Source organism: Zingiber officinale, chromosome 1B (genome assembly GCF_018446385.1).
Source record: "Zingiber officinale cultivar Zhangliang chromosome 1B, Zo_v1.1, whole genome shotgun sequence".
NCBI classification, from domain to species: Eukaryota; Viridiplantae; Streptophyta; class Magnoliopsida; order Zingiberales; family Zingiberaceae; genus Zingiber; species Zingiber officinale.
In genome coordinates this window covers 12,980,492-12,986,232 of record NC_055986.1, presented here as the reverse complement: position 1 = coordinate 12,986,232, position 5,741 = coordinate 12,980,492, and the positions used below count along the sequence as shown (strand labels likewise).

The 5,741-nt window shown below is 41.4% G+C and overlaps 1 long non-coding RNA gene across 1 annotated transcript; it reads left to right on the top strand.

Moving 5' to 3' along the window:
• The first annotated feature begins 3,614 nt into the window (after nt 1-3,614).
• On the top strand, nt 3,615-4,100 carry LOC122041203. Its single transcript, XR_006128905.1, has 3 exons — nt 3,615-3,631; nt 3,737-3,823; nt 3,904-4,100. It is a non-coding gene; the product is annotated as an uncharacterized LOC122041203 (long non-coding RNA).
• Nucleotides 4,101-5,741: the final 1,641 nt, after the last annotated feature.

Genomic DNA, 5,741 nt, shown 5'->3' with positions numbered 1-5,741 from the left:
TTGTTGGGCTTTTCGAATCGACCATTTTTTTTTGTTTCCAATATGGTGATTTTATGAGAGAAAGCTGGGGTTTTTGTTTGATTTGCGGCGGTGTTGTGGTTCTTGCTGTGGATTTTAGGTCTGGCGGCTTGTTAGGGCAGCAGAAAGAGTTGATGATTGTTAGATCCAACTTGATCCACCACGAACAATGCAGGTAACAACGTTGCTTCCGTGCTCCACGTTCTTTGCTAATCGTTGGTAGAAATGCTTGTTAGAGCTTTGATACGTGTCCTTCCGTTGCACATTTTGTGTGGGAGGTTTTTTTCCCCTTCTGTTACCCTTCTCGATTTGCTAAGAATCCCACATTCGGGTCAATTTTTGATCTCTGCTTTTATTGGTTGTCATTAGCACATTAAATTCATTTATGATGTATGAGTCTATAACATAGGGTTTCTTGGAATGTTTGGTTGCAGTTTGGTAAGGAAAGGTTTGATTTCACCGCGTCTTAGGAGAAAAGGGTCGTGTTAATATAGATGACCTGGGTGAAGATTGGTTGTGAAATGGAGCAGTATGAGGTTTTGGAGCATATAGGGAAAGGTGCATTTGGGTCAGCTCTACTGGTGAAGCATAAGGTCGAGAACAAGAGGGTGTCCTTTTGTCTCCGAAAACCTAACCGACTCACTCGTCGATTTCAAGCTACGGGAGCTTGCCTCCGTCGGAGCGGGACCTTCTCGTTCTGCCAATTCCAGCGCCGAGCACGAGGAGCTTCTCGAAATCTCCAGGGGCTTCTCTGACTGCTCCAGCTTTGGCTCTGACATCTCCGGCGAGCTCCAGAGGCTGGCCTCCTTTTCCATATCTGAGGTGCCGCGGAGCATTGTGGCATCCAACGTCGAAGGTTTCAAGGAATCCGGGCTCAGCACGTCGTCGGAGAGCCTAGAGTACGCGTCGATGGAGGGCGTCGAGCCGGTGGTGTGGTGTTTACCTTTTTGCATGTCACGAGGCACTCCAAATTAATAAAGATTGAGATCCATTTAAGCTAAAGACGAGCATTGTAGTAAGGAGTCCCAAGTCGTATTTTTCCAAGGCAACTAATAAATGTGTGAGTGTTTTAGAATTGATTCACATGAAATTCTCTCGTAAACAAGGTCAATTAACTGTGAGAACTAAATGTAAACATGTGGGTGTCTGACCTAGAATAATGAAATGATACCATGTATCTACTGAACAAGAAACTAAACTACCAAAATTCGAAATAGAGATAAGAATTACAACTACTTATGTAGCTCAAACAAGATTGGAATTACAAAAGTGCATCGAAATCAGGGGTTTCAAGTAAAGAAATAGGAACAGAATTGCAGGAAATAAATTCTAACAGAATGAAATAGAAAAGGAACAAGGAATCTGAACACAAAATCTGAAGAAATAAAAAAATATGCAGAAATAATAAATTGCAGAATTTGAATCTAAACCATCTCTACTCAAATCTACTCTTCTAATGAGTCTTTCCTTGCCGTCACACAAGGAACATGAATGAAGAAGCTCTCAAACACTTAACTCAGTTCAGAATTCCCCAGCACCGAAGAAAATCTTCCCGGAAAAGCTGGTGAAGAATGAATCTGCCAAGCTCGAAATTCTGCAGATCTGAAGTATGCAGTCTCTGAATCGATGCTCTCTGATAGAAGGCGAGCCACTGTCACCAAGGAATTCCTCCGATGATGGCTGAAGCAGAGGAAACTCACGGACAGATCTGAGCTCCGGAGAGATGTTCGCCGGCGCATGCAGATGATCAAGACTTGGAAGCCAACGGATGGAAGCTCCAACACCAATGAGACTCACTGAGAAGTAGATCTGGAAGAGGATGGTGGTCGGAATCCACTGGAAATCTCGCGGGATGCGGCGCTGTGCGCGGAGGAGTCGACGAAGGAGCTGTACTGTAGCTTCTCAGATTTAAAACAGATCTCAGATTTGATCGGACGGCTGAGATGATTTTTGGGCTAAATCAACGGTGAAAAGTCATCCAAAATCCGATTCGAAGGTACTGATGTTGATGTAGGGTCTGGATCTACTCTCCTGTAGGTCGGATCGATCAGATCATCACTGGATGGCCCAGATCCGCCTAGTCTTCAATAAACGGTCCAGATTAAGTCGGGCTGGATCAATAGCTAGATGAACTCAGATCTGCATAAAAACTTATGGATCTTCATCAATGGCTGAGATCTGCTCTCCATTAAGTTGGATCGGCCAGATCTTCAACGGATGGTCCAGATCTGTCCTATTCTTGATGAACGGCCCAAAACGACCCAAAACTTGATCTTCTTGTTTGAACTCCGATTCGAGCCCAATTTCAATCCAAATAGATCCACATCCAAGATCCTTTGATGCCTACAAAATAAGAATTAAATATTAGCACCAAATAACACCAAAAATAAGATAATTTGCAATTAAATCCAAAAATACCCACAATGTACAAAATGTGATGTAACCATGATTTAAACTATGAAATCAACATCAAACCATGCATATATGAATCAAAATAATGCAATGAAAACCTAACCGACTCACTCGTCGATTTCAAGCTACGGGAGCTTGCCTCCGTCGGAGCGGGACCTTCTCGCTCTGCCAATTCTAGCGCCGAGCACGAGGAGCTTCTCGAAATCTCCAGGGGCTTCTCTGACTGCTCCAGCTTTGGCTCTGACATCTCCGGCGAGCTCCAGAGGCTGGCCTCCTTTTCCATATCTGAGGTGCCGCGGAGCGTTGTGGCATCCAACGTCGAAGGTTTCGAGGAATCCGGGCTCAGCACGTCGTCGGAGAGCCTAGAGTACACGTCGATGGAGGGCGTCGAGCCGGTGGTGCGCGCTTGCATGGAGCGTCTGAGGTCGGTGTCGGTGGAGGCGAAGCGCGGGCGCGATCAAGCCGCTGGTGTACGCCCTGCGGACAGGGACAGCCTCTGCGAAGCAGAACGCTGCGTGCGCGTTGCTGAACATTTCGATGATCCAGGAGAACCGGGCAATGATAGGAGCATGTGGAGCGATCCCACCGTTTGCTTGCTACCTCATCTATATAGAAAAAAAGTCAATAGCCATCTTGTTCATATGCTCGTAATAGCATGTGTTCTGTATAGTGTTTGCATGCTATTTATTCATTTTGTTTATCTTTGCCATTATTACAGATGGAGCTAATTTCAAAAGTAAGAAGCCCATTTATTGTGGATTATAAAGATTCCTGGGTTGAAAAGGTTTCTAAAAGTTTACTTCCCCTTGATTTATTATGATAAGTTTCTTTTCTATTTTAGCATTTAGATTGTAAATGGATGTTTTATGACTGCATGTTATATGTATTAGAACTCTAGTTATTTAATCCATGTTTATTCATTCAGTCAATATTCTATGATTTCTTAAACTAGCATTGTTCTTGCAACTGAAAAGATATTTTACATGCACTCTTTGATTAATAACTATATTGGTTATAGGAGCAGAGTGAAGAGCTTGCGCATACTTTTGTGGACTAGATTGACTCTGAGAATAGTTGCCTAGGCTATATGGTTTCAGGGTCTTAAGCTAATAGTGCTTCAATTCATCAAAGTGCTGCTATAAATAGCAGTAGAGTTGTCCATGCCCAAGAGTTTGATGTTTCAATAACAATGTTGAATATTGTATGTAGTTCAACGGATTTTGTCAAAAATTTTCTTTCCATAATTAGTGAATGAGTTAATAAATTGCTCTCTTCTTAGTATTTTTGTTAATTTGGTTCTTCACAGGCAATCATTCTCTACCATATCCATGAGTATGCACATTCATTATCTGTTCTCAAAAAATTGTTCCAGAATATCGAGCCAATTAAAGAGGTATGCCTTAATTTAATCATCTTATGAGTTATTGATAAGATGATTCTTTTTATTCTGCCTTGCTATTTTTTCCTATGCAGCAAATAGCTCTCCGTGATGCCTTCTGCTAAGGTCAACTGCATCTCGTCAATTTGTAGACGTGTATCTCATCTTCTATGGATGTAAACACTAAGCAATGTGATGTTTCTTTTCTGTTTAACATGAAATCTAATAAGTTGTATGTATCTTTTTTTTTAATATTTTCTAGACATAAAGGAAAAATTATGGAAGCAGTTCCTGTAACGCCCGAAAATTCTCAAAACTATTTTAGAAATATTCTATGATTTTTCTAAAATTTTAGGATATTTTTACAGAATTTTTAGAGTAACGGAAGTAGCAAAAACAAATAGAAAACGAAAATGTTAGTAACCAGTTGAACCCAGCAGGGCAGTGCTGAAAGGAAAGGGAGGCAATTAAATTTATATTAGAGTTGGGCTGAAATTACCCACTTAATATAAATAGGGAATTTAATAGGTGAAGAGTTATTTTCCCTTAGCGTGATTTTTCCTCACCCTCACCATAGCCACGCCGACTCCCTCTCCTCCTCCTTCTCTCGGCGCCAACCACAAGAGGGCCTAGGGTTCCTCTCCTAGGACTCCAAGGGCACTTTCCGGCGACGACTTCGACACAAGGACGCTCCCCTCCGCCGAAAGGATCGTCTCCTCCGGAAATCTAGCGATTAGAATCGTAAGAAAATCCGAACAGGAGGTAAAAAACCCCTCGCCTGTAGTATAAGTAGCTTTTCGTACGATTGAATATTTTTAAATTAGCTATATGTAGACTTTTCGACGCATAGGGTGTATTTAACCCTCCTTTTCAGGTTTAGGGATCTAGTTGAGCACCTCTAGATGGGCCAGACACGTTTTCTCCTTTCAGTTGGAGATTCTAGACGTTGTTGGGTGCCTAGAGGTGGTCTCCCTAATAGAGAGGAGAGTTGGAGCACACCAAGTGTTCGATAAAATGCTTAGCTCAGTAAAATGCTACAGTAGACATTTCTAATAGCTCAGTAAATGCAATAGAAGCATTTAAATAGTTTAGTTAATCTTGCTACAGCTTATATGGGACTACGGTCCAATGGGTGGGCACCCACAGTCGCCTCTAGGTTCAGATAACCTAGTAGAAGCAAGGTAAATTAATTAGCTATGATTCAGTATTTTATTTTCAGTAGTGGCACTGTACAGGATTAGATATCCATTGGACTGGGCTCCCATAGTCGGTCCCTAGGTTTAGATAACCTAGTAAACCTTGCTAAATTCGGGATTTACAACCCCGGGTTTAGTTGAGGGTGCGCGCATAGCATGTACAGTTGCCGGGCCCATTAGCAGTATGATTATGTATTTTAATCTATTATATTATAGTTTTTCAAAACTCACAAAGATTAGTTATGTTAGTTAAGTTTGAATTCAGTTCCAGACTAGCTTAATTCATGTTCAGCTCAGTTTTCCTTGTTGTTACACATGATAGTTATGGTTAGCTTTGTATTCCATACTTTGGTGTTCATGTTCAGCTTTTATTACATATGTTTAGATGATAGTATGCCGTGACTAGCTTTGATTTCTATGTATGATAACATGCCATGTTTCAGTCTAATCAGTGCACTTTCAAACAGCATGTTTTAAAAGCATATTGCATCGAATGCATGTCTTAGTGAGGTAGATGGTTTCTTACTAAGCGAAAGCTTATAGATACTTTCTTTTCCTTATACTGCAGATAAAGGTAAAGGAAAGATGGACTAGCGGAGGCTGGAGGACAATGCTACGAGGATGTGTGTGGGCAGGAACTTGGAAAGAAGATCTTAGGGAACTCTAGCAAGCTTTGTTTAAACATTAGTACTTTTTAGTATTTTAGCAATTTGCACTTTAGTATGTTGATCGCTATG